This window comes from Rattus norvegicus, chromosome 2 (genome assembly GCF_021556685.1).
Source record: "Rattus norvegicus strain SHRSP/BbbUtx chromosome 2, alternate assembly SHRSP_T2T, whole genome shotgun sequence".
Classification (NCBI taxonomy): Eukaryota; Metazoa; Chordata; class Mammalia; order Rodentia; family Muridae; genus Rattus; species Rattus norvegicus.
Window position 1 is genome coordinate 201769706 of NC_141535.1, and position 16522 is coordinate 201786227.

The 16522-nt window shown below is 37.5% G+C and overlaps 1 long non-coding RNA gene across 1 annotated transcript in view; it reads left to right on the forward strand.

The window, feature by feature from the left end:
- The first annotated feature begins 2075 nt into the window (after positions 1-2075).
- Positions 2076-16522, forward strand: part of LOC147996496 (uncharacterized) — a 44777-nt gene continuing 30330 nt past the window's right edge. Inside the window, exon 1 of the long non-coding RNA XR_015672444.1 lies at positions 2076-2160. This is a non-coding gene — a long non-coding RNA (uncharacterized LOC147996496). The remainder of the gene's footprint in view (positions 2161-16522) is intronic.

A 16522-nucleotide genomic window follows, 5' to 3' on the forward strand; every position in this document is an offset into this window, starting at 1 on the left:
GAGCCCTGGGTCAGTCCATGTATAGTCTTTGGGTAGTGTCTTAGTCCCTGGAAGCTCTGGTTGGTTGGCATTGTTGTTCATATGGGGTCTTGAGCCCCTTCAAGCTCTTCCAGTCCTTTCTCTGATTCCTTAAACGGTGGTCCCGTTGTCAGTTCAGTGGATTGCTGCTGGCATTCACCTATGTATTTGCTGTATTCTGGTTGTGTCTCCCAGGAGAAATCTACATCCGGTTCCTGTCGGCCTTTTTTTTACATTTCATGTGTAAAATTTTAAATAACTCCATGACCCTGGAAATTGCTATTATTATAGCCTAGACTGTCCTTGTACTTGTGATCTTTGTGGCCAGTGTCCAAAGTGATGAGATCACCAGTGTGAAGTGCATCACATCCATTATTTATTAATGTATTAATCTCTTTATACTTTTATCATTTTAAAACCAAAACAAATGATATTTACACTCCCTTTAATCCCTGAAACAATTGTTCTCTTGAATCACTTTAAAGGACTTTACAAAGCATAATTTCTTCAAGGTAGAAAAAAAATAGTAGATGTTTATCTCTGAACATTGTGGTCAACAGAGTTCAGAAATAAAAAGTTGTATATTCATTTCATTTTGGGGTAAATATGGTTTTGTGTTAATGGTCAATTAGGATAGACTAAAAGCATGTAGACTACTTTCCTGGAGATGGTCCATCATTTTTTCCCCATGACTGTGATGAGTAAAGTCTGAACAGCAAGGCCTTCAGAAATTTCACCTCATGATTGCGTCTTACAGCTGATATGCCTTTTCCTATCACTAATTCCTAGGGATTAGCCCACACTATTGAGCAGATTTTCTGCAGAACAACACAAAGGTGAACTTTCACAAGTTAAATCTCTTCAGATGAATTAATGATTTTATAGAACTCCTAATTTGAATATAATAAGTTTAAGAAGAAAATTTTAAGAAATAGCTTTAACTGTTTTGTCAGAAATATAAATAAAGTTAGAATCAAGTATAGAATGTGTCTATTCTTCATAGAATGGTAATTAGAGTTCAACAAAATAAAAATTATAAAGAGCTTTCACAATTACACACGCAAAAAAGAATTAGGTTTGGGACAAATTGTCATCAAAGAAAAATATTCATTCAAGGGTTAAGCCACAGGTGTGCACTATAATAAAGTGAGGCCACGTGAGAATAGTACTTGGAACTTATAATAAGCATGTAAAATGAAACACTCACTGCTTTGAGCTTAATATCAACATTCTTCTGTGATTTCCCTTCTGTGTAACATTTTATGTAAGAGGCAAATTTCCTAAGACCTACAGTCTTTATGTCTTAAACAAAAAACAAAAAACAAAAAACAGGAGAAAAGTTGAAGTGTCAGTTTAGTGGTCTCTACTCCATTCATCCTTCCAAATGCATACACGTGTGTGTTTGTAGATATATACATGTATAGCTCTATATGTAAATATACATGGAGACTTGTATATTAGATGAGACAGGTGGTGGGGCCAAGCAAGAATGCCTAGGTATGAGGATATGTGAGTCTGTGCAGGTTGCTTGTATAAAAGATTTAATTTCTCCTTGGTCTCTGGTTCACCAAAAAATTAACAATTCCAAGCCTTGCTTCTGGCCAGTAAGAGGCTCATGGGCAAAAGAGAAAGGAACTCTTAACACTTAATCTTTTCCTTAATTCCTTGTTGCTGCCAGCAGGAATTAATTACCCAATGTATGTAGGGAGCTGCTTGGCAAAACTAAGATGGTGCCGACATCCAGCCCCATCTGGATGTAGACAACTTACCGCGCATGCTCAGGCTTGTCCCCTTGCTAGGGCAGCCTTATGGTAATGAGGTGATCTGGTGCCCTCCTGTGGTGAACAGTAGTACTGCGCATGCGTGGATTTTGCTCCTGGCGTCAGTCTGGCTGGGGTGGTACTATGCAAATGGGGTGGTTCATACCGCATCAATCTCTGGAGGACAAGTAGCTGGGATGACAGTGGGGTGATAGTGAGGTGACTCGTGCCCAGGCAATCCCTGAAAGAATATTAGCATACTGTTCTGTATATAAGGCAAGAGACTTTGCCGCTCATGGTCCCCATGTCAACAATGAAGTGGTCCTGCAGTAAAGGCTGTTGAGAAGAATCCGACCATGTTGTGTCTTCCTTGCCAGCCGAGGTGGGTGTGACAAATGTATGTATGTTTGTATATATATATGTACAGTTAAGAGTTAAAAGCATTCAGAGTTTCTCTCTGGGCATTCTTAGCAGCCTGTCTTAGTTTGGATTTTATTACTATAAAGAGATACCAAGTCTAAGACAACTTTGATAAAGGACCTTTAATAGGGACTGGCTTACAGTTTCAGAGGTTCAGTCCATTATAATCAAGGCAGGAACATGGTAGTGTCCAAATAGGAATGGTGCTGGAGGATCTACATCTTGTTTGAAGGCAAACAGAAGTAGATTGGTGAAGCCCACTCCTACAATGATAGACTTCTAGCAAGTTAAATTCGGTTTGTGTTTTTACATCTCCACTATTACACAGTTAATGCAAAAAACTACACAGGTACTCCTATTTTTAATTATGTTCATTTATATATTCCTCTTCCTAAAACATATATCTAATTAATTCAAATTTAATATTTATGCACTACTAAATTTAACTATTCTCAAGGACCTACCTGCTTTGGCTTGGCTAAAGAAGGGATCCTCATTCACAGTGAAAAACACAGCTCGAAGTCAAATCCTGGGTACAGGCTGACAGCTTGTGTTATTCTTAAAACAACTTACTCTGGAGATCTCCAGATAGCTCAGCGCTCACAGACCAAAGCCCAGTCATTTTTTACATATCAGTTCAGTCCTTTAGTCCAGGTTTCTTCCTAATTATTCCAGAAATCAGCATTCCATGACCTAAGCCTCTTGACTCTTATGAAAACACGAGTACATTCATTATATTTTTACCATTGTAAATGATTTCAGAGATTTGCCTGACCCTGTAAGCACAGACAAAGATCTAGCTAGAGTCCAACTCTGTGATCACTGCATTTACTATGCCTGGGCCTAAATTGGCTTTGTCCCAGGATGACTTTGAACTCAGTAATCTACCTGCCTTTGTATCATTCTGACAATCTGCCTCTTTCCTTTTAGTTATGTGAATCTTCTTAGGTAATTCAAATTGTATTCTTATATTTTGCACTTTGAGAAATCCTATTTACTTATTTTTAAAATTATATTTTTATAGTTCATACCCTGAGCCTTATGTAAAATCTTGCAGTTACTGTGTTTACAATTTTTTATTGAGGATATTGATACCTACTTGATCCCGTATTCTTGTTGTCTGATTATCAAGGAGGATTAACCATGAAATAGAAGACATTTGCCTGAAGAAGGGACATAAGGTGAATTCCATTCCATGAATATACAGGACTAGGCAAAATATGATGCAGCTATGTCTAAACAGAAGACTATCTTGATTCCAGGGTTACTCTATTTTCAGGATGGTTGTATTTCAAACAAAATACAAACGATCTTTTGCCTCTCATATTGATTGAAACATACCATCAGTTTCAAAATGGGAAAAGAAATAAGTGAATTACAGAGAGGATTTTTGATACTTGGCTCTCTTTGATAGATTACATTCCAGAAAACATTAAAATATCTTATAAAATTGACATAAACACATTTGTTCCTCAATAAAAAATATAATTGTCTCTATATTGTCATATACAAAAATTGCAAATTATTCAAAAAGTGAAATCTGGATTTTTAGTTTCTTTAGACTTGTATACTGTAAATTCAAATGTTCAAAGACATTAAGAAATAAATAGATCATTTCATTTAAATACCATCTCTGACTTTTTTCCCCAAATTTATTAAATTGGGTATTTCCTATTTACATTACAATGAATGGGAATCCCTTTCCCGGTTTCCAGGCCACAATCCCAGTAACCCCTCTACCTCCCCTTCAGTATGGGTGGTCCCTCCCCATCCTCCCCCCATTAGCAACCTCCCTCTGAGAATCCTGTTCACTGGGGGTGCAGCCTTGGCGGGACCAGGGGCTTCCCTTTCTATTGGTGCTCTTACTAGGCTATTCATTGCTACCTATGCAGTTGGAGCCCAAGGTTAGTCAATGTATAGTCCTTGGATACTGGCTTAGTCCCTGGAAGCTCTGGTTGGTTGGCATTGTTGTGCATATTCAGTCTCAAACCCCTTCAAGTTCTTTCAGACCTTTCTCTGATTCCTTCAATGGGGGTCCCGTTCTCAGTTCAGTGGTTTGCTGCTGGCATTCGTCTATGTATTTGCCTATCAAGAGAGATCTACATCCAGTTCCTGTCAGCCTGAACTTCTTTGCTTCACCCATCTTATCTAGTTTAGTGGCTGTATATATATGGGCCACATGTGGGACACGCTCTGAATGGGTGTTCCTTCTGCCTCTGTTCTAAACTTTGCCTCTCTATTCCCTCCTAAGGGTATTCGTATTCCCCTTTTAGAGAAGGAGTGAAGCAGCAGCATTTGTCATCCTTCTTGAGTTTCATTTGTTCTGTGCATCTAGGGTAATTCAAGCATTTGGGCTAATAGCCATTTATCAATGAGTGCACACCATGTGCATTTTTCTGTGATTGGGTTACCTCACTCAGGATGAGATTTTCCAGTTCCCTCCATTTGTCTATGAATTTCATAAAGAGATTGTTTTGATAGCTGAGTAATATTCCATTGTGTAGATGTACCACATTTTCTGTATCCATTCCTCTGTTGAAGGGCATCTGGGTTTTTCCAGCTTCTGGCTATTATAAATAAGGCTGCTATGAACATCGTGGAGCATGTGTCTTTGCTATATGTTGGAGCATCTTTTGGGTATATTCCCAAGAGAGGTATAGCTGGGTCCTCAGATAGTGCAATGTCCAACTTTCTGAGGAAACTCCAGACTGATTTCCAGAATGCTTGTACCAGTCTGCAATCCCACCAAGAATGGAGGAGTGTTCCTCTTTCTCCACATCCTCGCCAGCATCTGCTGTCACCTGAGTTTTTTATCTTATCTATTCAGATTGGTGTGAGGTGGAATCTCAGGGTTGTTTTGATTTGCATTTCCTTAACTAAAGATGTTAAAGATTTCTTTACGTGCTTCTCAGCCATTCGAGATTCCTCAGCTGTGAATTCTGTGTTTAGCTCTGAACCCCATTTTAAATAGGGTTATTTGTCTCCCTGCAGTCTAACTTCTTGAGGTCTTTGTATATTTTGGATATAAGCCCTCTATCAATTATAGGATTGGTAAAGATCTTTTCACAATCTGTTGGTTGCCATTTTATCCTAACAACAGTGTCCTTTGCCTTACAGAAGCTTTGTAGTTTTATGAGATCCCATTTGTTGATTATTGATCTTAAAGCATAAGGCATTGGTGTTTTGTTCAGGAAATTTTCTCCAGTGCCCATGTGTTCAAGATACTTCCCCACCTTTTCTTCTATTAGTTTGAGTGTGTCTGGTTTGATGTGGAGGTCCTTGATCCACTTGGACTTAAACTTTGTACAGGGTGATAAGAATGGATCGATCTGCATTCTTCTACATGCTGACCTCCAGTTGAACCAGCACCATTTGCTGAAAATGCTATCTTTTTTCCATTGGAAGATTTTTGTCTCCTTTGTCAAAAGTCAAGTGACTATAGGTGTGTGGGTTCATTTCTGGGTATTCAATTGTATTCCACTGGTCTATCTGCCTGTGTCTGTACCAATACTGTACAGTTTTTATCACTGTTGCTCTGTAATACTGCTTGAGTTCAGGGATAGTGATTCCCCCAGAAGTCCTTTTATTGTATTGAATAGTTTTAGCTATCCTGGGTTTTTTGTTATTCCAGATGAATTTGCAAATTGTTCTGTCTAACTTTCTGGAGAATTGGATTGGAATTTTGATGGGGATTGCATTAAATCTGTAGATTGCTTTTGGTAAAATGGCCATTTTTACTATATAAATATTGCGAATCTATGAGCATGGGAGATCTTCCCATTTTCTGAGATCTTCTATTTCTTTCTTCAGAGGCATGAAGTTCTTATCATATAGATCTTTCACTTGTTGGTTAAAGTCACACCAACGTATATTATTTTATTTGGAACTAATATGAAGGTGTCATTTCCCTAATTTCTTTCTCAGCTTCTTTCTCTTTTGTGTAGAGGAAGGCTACTGATGTATTTGAGTTAATTTTTTACAGAGCCAGTTTGCTTGAAGGTGTTTATCAGCATTAGTAGTTCTCTGGTAGAACTTTTGGGATCACTTAAATGTACTATCACATCATCTCCAAATAGTGAGATTTTGAATTCTTCCTTTCCAATCTGTATCCCTTTGATCTCCTTTTGTTGTCTGATTGCTCTGGTTGGACTTCGAGAACTATATTGAATAAGTACGGAGAGAGTAGCAGCCTTGTCTTGTCCCTGATTTTAGTGGGATTGCTTCAAGGTTCTCTCCATTTAGTTTAATGTTACCTACTGGTTTGCTGTATATGGCTTTTACTCTGTTTAGGTATGGGCCTTGAATTCCTGTTCTTTCCAGGACTTTTATCATGAAGGGCTGTTGAATTTTGTCAAATGCTTTCTTAGCATCTAATGAAATGATCATGTGGTTTTGTTCTTTCAGTTTGTTTATATAGTGGATTATTTTGATGTTATTCCATTTATTAAACCATCCATGCATACCTGGGATGAAACCTACTTGATCATGATAGATGACTGTTTTGATGTGTTCTTGGATTTAGTTTGCGAGAAATTTATTTAGTATTTTTCATCGATATTTATAAGGGGAATTGGTCTGAAAATCTCTTTCTTTGTTGGGTCTTTGTGTAGTTTACTTATAAGAGTAATTGTGGCTTCATAGAAGGAATTCAGTAGTGCTCCATCTATTTCTATTTTGTGGAACAGTTTGGATAGTTTTAGTATGAGGTCTTCTATGAAGGTCTGATAGAATTCTGCACTGAACCCAACTGGACCTGGGCTCTTTTTGGTTGGGAGACTTATAATGACTGCTTCTATTTCTTTAGTAGTTATGGAGTTGTTTAAATGGTTTATCTGTTCCTAATTTAACTTTGGAACCTGGTATCTGTGTAGGAAATTGTCCATTTCATCTATGTTTTCAAGTTTTGTTGAATATAGGCTTTTGTAGTAGCATTAGAAGATTTTTTGAATTTCCTCTGATTCTGTTGTTATGTCTCCCTTTTCATTTCTGATTTTGTTAATGTGGACACACTCTGTGTCCTCTGTTAGTCTGTGTTATGGTTTATCTGTCTTGTTGATTTTTTCAAAGAACCAGCTTTTGGTTCTGTTGATTCTTTGTATAGTCCTTTTTGTTTCTCCTTGTTTGATTTCAGCTTCAAGTTTGATTATTTCCTGCCTTCTTCTCCTCCTGGGTGTATTTGTTTCTTTTTGTTCTAGAGCTTTTAGGTGTGTTGTCAAGCTGCTGATATATGCTCTCTCCTCTTTCTTTCTGAAGGCATTCAGAGCTATGATTTTTTCCTCTTAGCACAGTTTTAATTGTGTCGCATAAGTTTGGGTATATTATACCTTTATTTTCATTAAATTCTAAGAAGTCTTTAATTTCTTTCTTTATTTCATCCTTGATCAGGTTATCATTGAGTAGACTATTATTCAACTTACATGTATATGTGGGTGATGTTTCCTTATTGTTATTGAAGACCAGCTTTGGCCTGTGGTGGTCTGATAAGATGCATGGGATTATTTCTATCTTTCTTTATCTGTTAAGCCTTGTTTTGTGCCCAATTATATTGTCAATTTTGGGGAAAGTACCATGAGGTTGTGAGAAGAAGGTATATCCTTTTGTTTTAGGATAGAATATTCTATAAATATCAGTTAAGTCAATTTGGTTCATAACTTCTGTAAGTCTTTCTATGTCTCTGTTTAGTTTCTGCTTCCATGATCTGTCTATTGATGAGAGTGGGGTGTTGAAATCTCCTACTATTATTGTGTGAGGTACAAAGTGTGCTTTGAGCTTTAGTAAAGTTTCTTTTATGTATGTAGGTGCCCTTGTATTTGGAGCGTAGATATTTGGATTGATAGTTCATCTTGGTGGATTTTTCCTTTGAGAAATATGAAGTATCCTTCCTTATCTTTTTTGACTTTTGGTTGAAAATTGATTTTATTCAATATTAGAATGGCTACTCCAGCTTGCTTCATCAGACCATTGGCTTAGAAAGTTCTTTTCCAGCCTTTTACTTTGAGGTACTGTCTGTCTTTGTCTCTGAGGTGTGTTTCCTGTAGGCAGCAAAATCCTGGGTCCTCATTACTTATCTACGCTGTTAATCTGTGTCTTTTTATTGGGTAATTGAGTCCATTGATGTTGAGAGATATTAAGTAAAAGTTATTGTTACTTCCTATTATTTTCGTATTTGGAGGTGAGATTATGTTTTTTGTGCTTGTCTTGTCTTTGTTTTGTTGCAAAACGATTAGATTCTTGCTTTTTCTAGGGTGTAGCTTGTCTCCTTGTGTTGGGGTTTACCATTTAATATCCTTGATAGGACTGGATTTGTAGAAAGATATTGTGTAAATTCAGTTTTGTCACTGAATATCTTGGTTTCTCCATCTATGTTAATTGAGAGTTTTGGTGGATACAGTAACCTGGGCTGCCATCTGTGTTCTCTTAGGGTCTGTATGACATCTGTCCAGGATCTGCTGGCTTTTATAGTTTCTGGTCAGAATTCTGGTGTACTTCTGATAGGTCTGCCTTTATATGTTACTTGACATTTTTCCCTTACTGCATTTAATATTCTTTCTTTGTTTTTTGCATTTGGTGTTTTGACTATTATGTGACGGGAGGAGTTTCTTTTCTGGTCCAATCTATTTGGAGTTCTGTAGGCTTCTTGTATGTTAATGGGCATCTCTTTCTTTAGGTTAGGGAAGTTTTCTTCTATTATTTCTTTGAAGATATTTTCTGGTCATGTGAGTTGGGAGTCTTCATTCTCTTCTATACCTATTATCTTTAGGTTTTATCTTTTCATTGTGTCCTGAATTTCCTGTATGTTTTGGGCCAGTTGCATTTCTCTTTTACATTATGTTTGACAGTTGTGTCGATGATTTCTGTGGAATCTTCTGCTCCTGAGATTCTCTCTTCTATCTCTTATATTCTGTTGGTGATGCTTGTATCTACGGCTCCTTGTCTCTTCCTTTGGTTTTCTATATCCTCCCTTTGGTTGTCTCCCTTTGTCCTTTCTTTATTGTGTTTCTTTATTGTTTCCATTTTCAATTTCTTCACCTGTTTGATTGTGTTTTCCTGTAATTCTTTCAGGGACTTTTGCATTTCCTAAGGGCTTCTAGTTGTTTACTTGTGCTTTCCTGCATTTCTCTAAGGCAGTTCTTTATGTCTTTCTTAAGGTCTCCCATCATCATGATCAAATATGGTTTTAAATCTAGATCTTGCTTTTCTGGTGTGTTTGGATGCTCAGTGTTTTCTTTGGTGGAAGAATTAGTCTCTGATGATGCCATGTAGTCTTTCTTTATGTTGCTTGGGTTCCTGGGCTTGCCTCTCACCATCAGGTTGTCTCTGGTGTTACCTTGTTTTGCTATTTCTGACAATGGCTTGGCCATCCTATAGGCCTTTGTGTCAGGAGTGCTGTAGGTCTGCTTTTCTGTTTTTTTTTTCAGTCAGTTATGGGAACAGAGTGTTTTACTTTCAGACGTGTAGTCATTCCTGTCCACTGAATTTCAGCTGTCCCTGAGGGTAGGAACTAGAAGAACCTGCCCTACTTTTCTTGGGTCCCTGTGAGCAGGAGGCCCAGATGGTGCTAGGCGTTTTCCTCTAGAATCAGAAATGTGGTCAGAGAGTAGTCTCCTCTGGTTTCCCAAGTGAGTTTGCCCCTCTGAAAGTATAGCTCTCCCTTCCACAGTATTTGGGTTCAGGGAGCTGTTTGACTGGGTCCATTCAGTTCCAGGTGCAGTCTGGACTGCAGGGCTCCTGCAGCTTGACTGCCCCTATCTTCCTGTGCTCAGAGGCCCTATACAGTTTCCTTTTCAGGGATGTGGGCAAAGTGGGCAGAAGTGGTGGTCTCTCCTGCCCTGCAGTCTCAGGATTGCCCACCTGTCTGGGCACTCAGCCCTCCCTCCCACAGGGTTTGGGAGCAGGGAGCTGTGGGTCAGGATCAGTGTGGTTCGGGCTCCAGCTAGAAATCCTCTGACATTTTTAATATATTGAAAGTGTTGAGGGTTTTCTCTCTTCTCCTTGACAAGCACTTTGTATCTGTCAGTAGAAATTATCACAGAAAATAGCAAACATGCTCTTCTCCATCTTTGTCTCCTTTCTATGGACAAGGCTGGATGTTCCCTGTGTCATTTATTCTCTTGCTGAGAAATTCTTTCAGGTGGTATATATTCATATGTTGTTATTTGTTTGTGATCCATATTTTTTGACACTTAAGCTTTGTGTCAATAGTGTCATAGCAACTCTTCATTCACATTCTTTAATTAAAAAGAATTAACATTTTCAATGCTTTTTATCTTTTTTTGCTTAATATTATTTAATGAATACCTTTACAAAATTCAATGATGTCAGCACTATTTCACTGTCTATTTTGTGGAACAAATTATGTCTTCCTTAAAGAGTTATAAATTTCAGCAGGAGACACGTTTGGTCCTTTTTTCTTCTTCGAAAGGAGAGATTTTATTACCAAATTTGTTTCATTGATTGCAGTGAGTTTCTCAATCTCTAATTATAGTACTTTGTGTCTTCTCATCCTATATCATTATCCGTTTGGCTTTCTTTACCAATCTTATTATTTTCTCCAAATAATCAACTGTTTATTTTGATGATTGTTGTTTTAATATTCACTTTATTAATTTTCATCATTAGTATGCTATTTTGCGAATTTTTTGTATAGGACTGACTTCTATTTTCAAGAGTCTTAAGGTACAACAACAAGTTATTTTTTAGAAAGTACTAAGATTTTTTTTAAATATGAGCAATTGTGAGTTTTAAGTTTTCTTTTAAAATTACATGGTCTAAACACTTCTTACAGGCTTCCCAGGTTTCCTCAATAGAATCCCCTCCCCTTTCCCTCAATTCCAACAGAAACTTCCTGCTCTACCAGAGACTACTCTGCTACATTGAATCCTAAGTAATACAATCCCTCAGCACACAAAAACTCCTTAACAGCTGTTGAGCCTCCTCCTATCTTCATTCAACTGTGTAAAAGTGACTTTTAGTCACCAAATGTATTTATCATTACCGAGGCTTTCTGAAGAATATAGTCACCCTTTCTAGCTTTCTGAATTCTGGCTGGCTGGCTCAATTCAGATGTTCTGATCCAAACTGGTTTTTAAGCCGACTGATTCAAATTGGCTTCTCCAGCATCTCACTGAATTGATCTGCTTGGTCTCAAATTAACTTTGGCCTCCTGTTCTAACCTTCTGGCCCCTTCTCCTTCTCTGGCTCATTCTTTCTTCACCTGTAACCTATCTCTGTAAAACTGTCCCAGGAATACTACCACATCTGTCTTTTTGCACTGCTCTCTTAGGTTGTCACTTCTCTGCATGTACTTGTGAGTGTTAGGCTTGTCCTGTACATGACTCATTCTATGAATTCTTTCTCAGATTCTTCACTTTTTCTGCCCCTCAATTTGGTGTCCTTTTCAAACATGGTTGCTTCCTTCTACAAACTAACTTGTCCTTCATTGTTTAGGATTTATGCCCGAAGAGAATGACTGTATTCTAGTGAGAAGGATTAAAGGTTTTTCATTCCTGACAGATCACCAAGACATTGAAGGTTTTTGGATGTAATCCTTTGCCAGAGCAGACATGCTGATTGATTAAAACACATCTTACCCTTTTTTGTTTAAGCTAAAAATTGTATACACTTAAACTGTTACAACAATAACAATTATCAATTCTATAAACTTGACAGTCTGAATGTCCTTATGAAGATTTGTTGCTGCAATGATCTTTCATAACTGCAGTTCCTATCATTTGTCTTTCAGCAATGTCCATTTCAGTATCAAGGTTATCCACTCTGCCAGTCTGATGAACTTTCTCTCCTTTGTCAGTCAGTTTGTTGAGCTGTCCCCATTTACAGGGGATTAGCTTTCTGCTAATATATATATATATTATATATGTGTGTGTGTGTGTGTGTGTGTGTGTGTGTGTGTGTGTGTGTAATGCTAATACATATAGGTTTACTTCTGTCTTTCTGTGTCTCCTCCTTCCTTCCTTGAATCTTGTCTTTCATGTGGAAGCTACTTTTATTATGATTAAATCTTTATCAATTTTGATAGAACTCAGACCTTACTCACCTGTAAAAATATAGATAAATTTCTTCTACAGCATAACACTTTCCTTGGTTTCTGTTTTGATATTAAAGCATCTTTAAAATGAAGAGGTTGATCTAATTCAGCAGGGTTTTTCTTTTTCTTATCCTTTTTTAAATAATCTAATGCATTTCAGCTAATCTTATTCCCCTTGTGTTTATCAAGGGACATTTAGATTTTTATGAATCCACACATAAACCAGACATGAATGCTTCCTCTGGAGATGATCACAGGTGAATTTCTGCTCTGTTGCTTTCTGAGAGATGTCTCCTGTCCTCTACAAAATCTCTGTCAGATATCCTCTGCTTCGTGCAACATTGGTAGGTTTTGCTTTCCTCTAATCACATTGGGTAACAGATGTAAACATCTCTTTGTGTGCTCCCTCAATATATCTCTGGCTTCCTGTTCTAATCTTAGCTACCTCTCCTTCGCTGGCTTCATCTGTCACCTGTAAAACTGTCCTGGCAAAACTTCTTTGTTTCTTCTGTCTCTGTCTTTGTTTCTGTTTCTGCCTCTCTCTCTCTCTCTCTCTCTCTCTCTCTCTCTCTCTCTCTCTTTCTCTCTCTCATATGTCTTAAGTAGTCTCACTTTCCTGCATTGTTCTACTGAGAGTTGGGTGTATCCTATCTCTGACTCACTCTGTCAATTTTTTTCTCTGACTTATCATGTTGTCTGCTCCTCAATTTGATGCCACTTTCAAACATAGTTGCTTCCTTCTATAACCTAATCCTAATTTCATTGTATTTTATTAAAGGTGTGTGTGTGTATAAATGACTCGTCTGTATTCCAAGCAGATCATATTGTAATATCAGGTATATTTGTATTCCAGCCCAATCATGTAGACCTAGGAGACCTTTGGACGTAACTGATTTTCAGAGCAGTCATGTTGCTGGATAAAAATTCCTCTATATACAACAATCACAGAGTACGCTCAGCAACCCCAGCCTTTACATCAACCATCTCCATCAGAGAGATTTTGGTTACATTTGTTTGTTTCTGGTGTGGTTTAGTTTTTGTTTGGCAATTCTTAGGATGGATTGAAGTTAGTTTTTTGTTTTGTTTGTTTGCTTGCTTGGTTGGTTTGTTTTTGTTTTTGTTTTTGACGTATGTCTGTGCATGGGCTGGTGTGTGTGTGTGTGTGTGTGTGTGTGTGTGTGTGTGTGTGTGTATTAATTTGTGTGTGTGTATGTGTGTGTGTTAAAGTAATACCACTGAAACCGGAGAAAATGTTTTTAATTCTTTTTGTGCCCCAAGATAAAGAATTCCAACGTATCTGTCCAATGGTTTATCTACATGTATGTGTGCATTTGTTGTATATATGAAGGTGTGCATGAGTTCATGCATATCTGTGTGTGTGCATTTGTGCATGTCTGTGTGTACATGTGTGCCCATGTAGAGATGAAAGGACCACTTCAGCTGTTATATAGTTTTGGTTTTGAATCAGAGTCTGTTAGTGATTTCAACACCACCAAGTATATTAAGCTTGAAATCTAGAGGACCTCAGGATTCTTCATAACTATATTTTCTATATATGAAGTTAATCAGTGCCACAATAGAGGTTATTTATCCCTTCTTAAATTGCCTCAGTAAATAGTCCATTTGAGCCTGGAACTCACTGTTTATTAGCCTGCCCTTGAACTCAAACAGATCTGTTGACTCTACCTCTGATTCCTGAACACCTCTTTTTTTTTTTCAGGTAGATTTCATTTGATTTGTTTTTGTTTATGTTTAGTGTTGGTTCTATGATTTAAACAGGTTCAAGAGGATGCAAGCTGGTTTTCCCTATTCTACCACAATATTTAAGTAGAAATTTATGAAAAAGTAATAATAAAATTTTTCCCTAACATCCCCAATATGTAAAAAAATAAAGAGAATCAATGTCATAATGAATATAAGGCAAATTTGTCTGATACTCTTACATTTATTAGACCAAGTGTTTGTATCACTACCATGGCACCCTTACAGTTTAAGTCTTGTGACTTTCAGTAACAAATTAAATAATGTGATGTTTCCCAATATCATACCTGATTTTGAAATAACTTACCTCATAAACATACTAAAACCAACACATTCAGTATGTTGACAGACACATGCTTCCTTTCTTTACTATTCTGTGGTTAGGTTTGATGACATTTTCTTCTCTGAAAAATCTAAAAGAAAAAGAAATACCTTAGAATGAGTTAGAGAAAAAGAAATATCTTAGAATGAGTTTGAAAAGAGTCTATTAAATAAATACTTTTGTGTTGTAAAGCAGTAGTTAATCTTCAGAGTATTGATCCATAGCTAAAAGTATCTTTGCTGAAAAGATATAAGACTTGGGTTGCAATTATATCAGAAAATGTAAAATTAAAAGCCTTAATAATGCTTTCAAGATTGATGACTTTAGATTGTATATCAGTCACTATTTAGTCAAGAGAAAGAAATCACATAGTAATTTAGACCAGGGAATGTCAATGGAAAGAATTATTAACTATAGGTTGGGGTTGGAGTAATAAAACAAAAGTAACTTTATATAAGACAAAGGTTAGATGTAGAAATTGCTGGAGAGGTAAAATAATAGCTCACAAAATGACAAAGAAATTATGAATCTTGCTGTGTGAATTTGGGAAACTCTGCTTTCTGAATCTGGCTGTATGACTGACTATGTTACTGGAGATAGCCAGAGGTAGTCCTATAAAAGGGTATTTGTAGATGTGTTATAGATATGGCAGTATTGGGCAAACTAATATGGACTAAAGTTAGTAAATACTATAAATCTGAACATACTAGCATACTAAAGGTGATGGGCGGTGGTAAGAAATATCTTTTTCAAAAGCTAGCCATGTGAATTCCTGGAAAAATGAAAAACATCCCACATACTCTTTCAGTTCCTGATCTTACCCAGATTTTGCTCATAACTATCATTTAGATAAATTTTTTTAAAAGTACCTGTATCTAGATCATTCACAATCTTTTCAAATTGATCAATTCAGTGGAAATAAACCTTGCTTCTCTTTTTGTAAATTTGTCTTGACTCAAGGATGTTACATATAGTACATAATGCTCAGGCCTACAGGGAAAAATCCACACACGAATTATAGCAATAGCTCTTAATTAAGTATGGAGAATCTTATATAAAATAAAATATTTCAATCATTTATTTTTTGCTGAGCAAAGATGTTTCTATAATATTGACAGATGCTATTATGTATTTATATTTTTAGAAAGCAAAATCTTTTCTGTGGCACATAAGTGTATAGAGAACACATGTATATGTTAGAAAATGTTTTATTTTATGTGTTATCATCTATTTTAATTAATTTCCTATTTATTTGCTTAGGTTTTCTTTCATAAGTTTCATGTGACCATTGCAGTCTATGGTTTTATTATTTTGTGCTAAAATTAGGACTGAAAATTGTAGATGAGAGGATTTGTTTGCTTTCTGCCTGTGATATATGCCCTTTAAATGAACTGGCTGTTGGATCTTGTTTAATCAACCAGGTAATGTCATGTGATTTTTTTCAGTAGTGCTGTTTAATTAGAAATTCTGAGTTAAGAAATTCCTAAAAACGGTGAGAGAGAGACACAACCGCCTGGTCAGGTGGGCACTCCTGAGGCTGCAGAGCAGAAGAGACCACCAACACTGCCCACCCCTGCCCACATCCCTGGCCCAAGAGGAAACTGTATAAGGCCTCTGGGCTCCTGTGGGGGAGGGCCCAGGAGCGGCAGGACCCCTGCCTGAGACACCACTGGAACCTGAAGGAAACAGACTGGATAAACAGTTCTCTGCACCCAAATCCCTTGGGAGGGAGAGCTAAACTTTCAGAGAGGCAGACAAGCCTGGGAAACCAGAAGAGACTGCTCTCTGCACACACATCTCGGACGCCAGAGGAAAACACCACAGGCCATCTGGAACCCTGGTGCACTGAAGCTCCCGGAAGGGGCGGCGCATATCTTCCTGGATGCTGCCGCTACAGAGAGCCCGTGGGCAGCACCCCATGAGGGAACTTGAGCCTCGGGACCACAGGTAAGACCAACTTTTCTGCTGCAAGAAAGCTGCCTGGTGAACTCAAGACACAGGACCACAGGAATAGCTAAAGACCTGTAGAGAGGAAAAACTACACGCCCGAAAGCAGAACACTCTGTCCCCATAACTGACTGAAAGAGAGGAAAACAGGTCTACAGCACTCCTGACACACAGGCTTATAGGACAGTCTAGCCACTGTCAGAAATAGCAGAACAAAGTAACACTAGAGATAATCTGATGGCGAGAGGC